Genomic DNA, 6,466 nt, shown 5'->3' with positions numbered 1-6,466 from the left:
AGAGTTACAAAGAGAGAGAGAGGGAGGGAGGGAAAGAGAGAGATTGAGATTGAGATTGAGATTTCTGTCTGCTGGTTCACTTCCCAGATAGCTGCAATGGCCAGCGCTGGGCAAAGCCAAAACCAGGAGCCAAGAGCTTCTTCCGGGTCTCCTACATCGGTGGTAGGGACCCAAACATTTGGGCCATCTGCTGCTTTTCCCTGGACATTAGCAGCGAGCTGGATTGGAAGTGGAGCAGCCGGGATACAAACCTGGCACCCATATGGGATGCTGGCATAAACAAATAAATTTCTGCGAAATAAATAATCTTAGAGATCAACTGTACAATATTTAATCTATATTTAACATCACTGTACTGCAGTGACATACTTAAATTTTTGCAAAGATGTGTTCTTATCAATAATGATGATGATGATGATGGAGGAAATTTTTGGATGTGATAGATGTGGTTATGGTACAGACTGTGGTGATGGTTTCACGGGTGTACTTATGCCCAAACTCAAGTTGCATACATTAAACATATACAGTTTTTTTGTATTTCAATAATAATAAAGTGGTTTTTAAAAGGAGTCTTAAAATTGCATAGTGTCTTTAGTCCAACTATGTTCTCTTCCAAAGTTGCTTTGTTTGTTCTAGGTCATTTGCGTTTGCGAATCAGCTTGTCAAATTTTAGAATTGGCTTTGTCGAGGCCAGCACTGGGGCATAGCAGGTAAAGCCACTGCCAACAGTTCCGGCATCCCATATGGGCACTGGTTCAAGTCCTGGCGCTCCACTTCCAATCCAGCTCTCTGTTATGTCCCGAGAAAGCAGTGGAAGATGACCCAAGTCCTTAGGCCCCTTCACCTGTGTGGGACGCCCAGAAGAAGCTCATGGCTCCTGGCTTTGGATCAGTGCAGCTTTCGGATTGATGCATCTCTGGCCATTGCGACCATCTGGGGAGTGAACCAGTGGATGGAAGACCTCTCTCTCTCTCTCTCTCTGCTTCTGCCTCTTTGTAGCTCTGCCTTTCAAATAAATAAATCTTAAAAAAAATTGGTTTTGTCTACACCAAATCTTGTAAGATTTTCAATTTTTAAAAAAAAAATAAGTTTAGAGTTACTGAAGAGTTGCAAATATAGTATATACTATTCCTAGCTATATTTTGCTCAGGTTCTCATAATGTTAATATCCTATATCACCATAGCACAAAAATCAAAACTAAGAAATAAACATACAATACTGTTATTTTAAGAATTTATTCAGATTTTACCTATTTTCTACTATTGTCTATTTACAATTTGAAGGTTCAAAAAGTAGTTCACATTATTCTTAGTGGTCATTTCAGTCTGTGGGATTTCCTCAGTTTTTCATGTCCCTAGAACCTTGAAACTTTTGAAGCATACTGGTCAAGTATTTTGTAGACTTTCTTCAATTTGAATTAGTCTGATACTTTCTCATTATTAGATTGACACTATGGATTTGGGGAAAGAATACTATAGAAGTAAAGTGTCCTTCTCCTCTCATAATATGACAGATTGCGTGATATAAAAATGATTAATCACAGATGATATTAACCTTGGCCATTTAGTTAATATATTGGATTTCTCTGATGTAAAGTTGCTGTTTTTCTGTTTCCATACTCTGTTTTTAAAGAAGAAAGTCACTAAATCCAGCCAATAACCTGGGGAAGAGGGATTTTATTCTTTCCATCTCCAGGAGGGAAGAGTACTTAAAAATACTGTAGGCATATGTTAAAATCACCACAGTAATTAATAAATATTTTGGAAAATACACTTGGAGGCTTTGTAAATATACTGTTTCTCCATAAAATTTAACACACTGTTTTTAGCGTTTACCAATCCATTCTGCTTGCAGAAAATGTCATTTTGATGTTGTAAGAGTTGCTTTCTATTTTCCCCATTCTTTCTGCATTTATTAATTGAATTATTCACTAAGAAGAGTTCTCTCCCACTTATTTATTCATTGAATCATTTTTTATCTTAGTATGGACTCACAGGTATTTCACTCTTTGGATTTTAATTCTGTAATATTAACTATATTAATGCTCAGATTGTTCAAGTTTTGTCCATTAGGAGCTCTCTCAGGTTGGCTTATTTATCCCTATGAAATATCCTAATTTTTTTAAATACTTTACTTTTTGGCTCTACAAGCTGTTCCATTTCCATCTTGTGTTGTCTCTGTTCCTGGCCTAAAACCAGACACTTGTCCAAGTAGCCCTTGTTCCTTTGATTGGAGGAATAGTATTGGAAATAGGTATCTGAGTTCTAAGTGTACTCATTGCTCCTTGGTTGCAATTGCTTTTAGTTACTCACATTATACATAGCTAGGAAATGTGTGTACTTAGTACATTTGGGGCTGCTATAACAAAATATTTTAATTTGGGTAATTTATAAATAACAGAAATGGATTACTTATTATTATGGAAGCTGAGAAGTCCAAGTTCAAGTTGTCAGCAGGATCAATGTCTGGCAGGCACTTGTTTCTGGCTTCAAAGATGGTGCTTTCTTGCTTTTTCTTCATATGCTGGAAAAGGCAGAAAGGAACCCTCAAGCTTCTCTTATAAAAGTATGGTTCTACTTGTGAAGGCTTTGCCCTCATGACCTAATCACCTCTTAATGCTCCACTTTTTAATACTATTAATTTGGGGATTGATTTCCAGCATATGAATTTGAGAGGAACACCAACATGCAGACAACAGAAGTATATCTCTGTACTAACCCATTTTGAAAAAATTCATGTGACAAAATCCACTGTTTGTGATACTACTCTATGACTTTTGACAATGCATAGACATGTATCCACTGCCACAGTACAATACAGAACAATTATAGCACAGTGCTGTACCTTTGCAATAAGATAATTCTCTACAACTGCAATTTCATGCTGGAATTGTTATTGTGATCAATTTGGGAAGATCTGATGTTTTTTTTTTTAACAATATTGACTCTTCTATTCCACAAACATAGTGTATGTTTCTATTTATTTAAGTCTTTAATGTCTCTCAGAAATGTTTGTAGTTTTCAGTACAGAGTTCTTGTACATCTTTAGTTCAGATCTATCCCTAAATATTTGATGAATTTTATGCTTATATAAATGGTTTTCTATTTTTATTTCAACTTATGACTGTCCATTGTTAATCTATATAATTATAATTAATTTTTATCTTCAATCTAACTAAACCCACTCATTAATTCTCAATTCCTTTCTTAGATTACATTGAATTTTCTACATAGATATTTTCTACATGTCATCCATAAGTAAAAGATAGTTTAACATCTTTCTTTCTAATATCAATATTGAATTTCCAATATCCTTATCAATTTGGGTCCCTGACACCCACTTCAGAGATCCAGATTGAGTTCCAAGCTCCTAGCTTTGGCCTGTCTCAGCCCTACCTATTGCAGGTATTTGGGGAGTGACTCAGTGGATGGGAGATCTCTCTCTCTGTCTTTCTCTATTTCTGCCTTTCAAATAAAATTAAAATAAATGAGAAAAAATAAATTTTCCTTTTTCTAGTTGTTTTTCATTGGTCATGTGCATTCTTTGTTCTTTTTCTTGTCTTTTTCTTTCTTTTAATTGAATTTTCATTACGTTTAATCTCCTTTATTGGCTTACTAAGCTTTATTTTTTTTCTTTTTGCTTTAATTATTCACATTTTATTAACGTGTAAACCTTAAGCAGACTCCAATAAAGAACAGTCAGTAAAAGTGCATCTTTTTAATGTTTTTTACACCTTAAAATAATTATCTTGCTGACTGCTGACATGAAGGCTGTTTGGCATTATTCAGAAAAATCGTAGTACAGACAGTTTTCCCACTTAGTTTGTAGTCTTCAATAATGATTAGAAGTTACTGTTATCAAACAAGTAAGACTGCATTTATGCATCCATCATTTTCAGGATTGTTGGTAACCTGGGCATATTTCCCCCAAATAACCTTGCCTCCTTGCGTCACAAGGCCCAGCTCACTCACATTCACCTCAATGACAGTACCTTTAGTAATTACACCCAAAGTTGTGTATAATGGGGATGATGGATTCTTTTTTACACCAAGTATTGGCAGACAGAAGGTGGCTTTCAGTTCTGGATGTGTTACATGGGCCTTCTTAAAACGTAAGCCCATTGGTCTAATGAATCTTTCATATTTAGGTGGTTTTCTTGTAAAGCCGTCTCCAACAAAGCAGACTTTGGTAACCATCCTCTTCCATGCCTTCTTTTTTCTTTTCCCTGTCCGAATAACTTTTAATACTTCTGTTTCTCCCTGGGCATTAATTTTAGGCAGAGGGACTTCCCATTTTCCCGCCTTCTCTTTTCGTTTTTGTTTAATCATGTTGGAAAGTACTTTAGCTCGGGACTGTCCTTCTCTGTCTAGCAGATAGGCAGGCACTGCTCCCTTGGGAGTCTTTTCATCATTCTTTTGTTTGGTGTTTCTCTTCTCATGCATCTTGATAGTCTTTTTCATCTGTATTTTCTCAGCATGGCGCTGCTTATGGTAGAGCTTGGCCTTCAGACCAATCATCTTTTTTGCTTTCTTTGAACATTCATGAGCCTCCCGACTTTCCTTTTTTCTCTTTTTCTCATGGTAATCCAAACTGCACCCATAGCGTTTACGGTGTAATTCAATATATTCATTTTGTGGCATGGTGACGGCCTTAGAACCGCCAGGTGCAGCCTCCTGGGTGCGAAGAAGTTCCCAACTTTTTCCAGCTTTATTTATTTTTAAATATTTTATTTATTTGAAAGGCAAAATGAGAAAGCTGGAGATACAGAATGAGGTCTTTTATCTGCTGGTTTACTCCCCTAAATGGCCACAATGCCTAGGACTAAGCCAGACTGAAGCCAGGAACCAAGGTCTCCAACCAGATCACCCCATGGATGGCAAGGACCTGAGCACTTGAGCCATCTTCTGCTGCCTTTCCAATCAAGGGATTGGATAGGCAGTAAAGTATCTGGGACTTGGACTGGCACATGGATATGGGATAGGGGCATCACAAGTGCTGGCTTAACCTGCTGTGCTACAATGCCAGCCCCAGCTCATTAACTTTAACTGTTTGTTTTTTTATTTTATTAGTTCCTTTGGAGTTTATAAGATACATTTTTAATTAATTATAGTCTCACTTCAAATAATATTCTAGTACTTCCCATATAAGAGCCTATCAGCAGTATACTTCTACTTCTCCAAGCCTTTGTGCTATTGTCAGACATTTTACTTTTACACATCTATCAAATCTCACAATAACATTTTATTATTTTTTGTTTAAATAATCAATTACTTTTTAAAATATTTAATAAAATATTTATTTTATATTCATGTATATACCATTTAAATTTTAAAATTTATTTATTTGAAAGGCAGAGAGAGAGAGAGAGAGAAGCAGACAGAAACAGACAGAAGAAAGCTCCCATCCACTGGGTTCATCCCCCAAATGCCTGCAGTAGTCAAGGCTGAAACAGGCTGTAGCCAGGAACAGGGAACTCAATCTGGGCCTCCCAACATAGTTGACAAGGACCCAAATACTTTAACTATCACCACTGTCTCCCAGGGTCTCAATTAGCAGGAAGCTGGAATTGGTAGCCAGAGCTGGGACTCAAACCCAGGCATTCAAATAAGGGATGTGGGTGTGCCAAGTGGCAGTTTAGCCACTGCACCAAATGCCAGCCATTACACCATTTTCTTGGTATTCTTAACTCTTTTGTGTAGATTCAAATATCCATCTGGTATGATTTCTCATCTGCCTAACAGACTTTAACATTTCTTGCAAGATGGATCTGCTGGTGATGAGTTTTGTCAGCTTTTGTGTGTTTGAAAATGTCTTTATGTCCCCTTCGACTTTTACAGATTTTAAAAATTATTGTAAATATATTTATTTTATTTTATTTATTTATTTTTTTGACAGGCAGAGTGGACAGTGAGAGAGAGAGAGAGACAGAGAGAAAGGTCTTCCTTTTGCCGTTGGTTCACCCTCCAATGGCCTCTGCGGCCAGTGCACCGCGCTGATCCGATGGCAGGAGCCAGGTGCTTATCCTAGTCTCCCATGTGGTGCAGGGCCCAAGCACTTGGGCCATCCTCCACTGCCTTCCCGGGCCACAGCAGAGAGCTGGCCTGGAAGAAGGGCAACCGGGACAGAATCTGGTGCCCCAACCGGGACTAGAACTCGGTGTGCCGGCGCCGCAAGGCGGAGGATTAGCCTAGTGAGCCACGGCGCCGGCCGTAAATATATTTATAAACATAAAATTTAACAACTTAATCATTTGCTGGCACTGAGTACATTCCTTTTGTGTAACAATAACTATCACCCATTTTCAGAAATTGCTCATCTTCAACTGAAACTCTGTGTCCATTAAACCCTAAATTCCTATTCTGTTTTCCCTGTAACACCTGAAGATCACAATTTTACTTTGTCTTTATGATTTTGATGGCTTTAGATACTTTTTTTAAAGATTTATTTATTTATTTATTTGAAAGT

At 37.3% G+C, this 6,466-nt stretch overlaps 1 pseudogene across 1 annotated transcript; it reads right to left on the bottom strand.

The window, feature by feature from the left end:
- Nucleotides 1–3,677: 3,677 nt before the first annotated feature.
- Nucleotides 3,678–4,699, bottom strand: LOC100352039 (ribosome biogenesis protein NSA2 homolog pseudogene; annotated as a pseudogene). Its single transcript, XR_016228244.1, has one exon. The product of XR_016228244.1 is annotated as a ribosome biogenesis protein NSA2 homolog pseudogene (transcript).
- Nucleotides 4,700–6,466: the final 1,767 nt, after the last annotated feature.

This window comes from Oryctolagus cuniculus, chromosome X (assembly GCF_051225735.1).
Source record: "Oryctolagus cuniculus isolate XC-2025 breed Fujian yellow rabbit chromosome X, ASM5122573v1, whole genome shotgun sequence".
Classification (NCBI taxonomy): domain Eukaryota; kingdom Metazoa; phylum Chordata; class Mammalia; order Lagomorpha; family Leporidae; genus Oryctolagus; species Oryctolagus cuniculus.
Note: the sequence above shows the minus strand (reverse complement) of the source record. Positions and strands in the feature narration are given on the sequence as shown.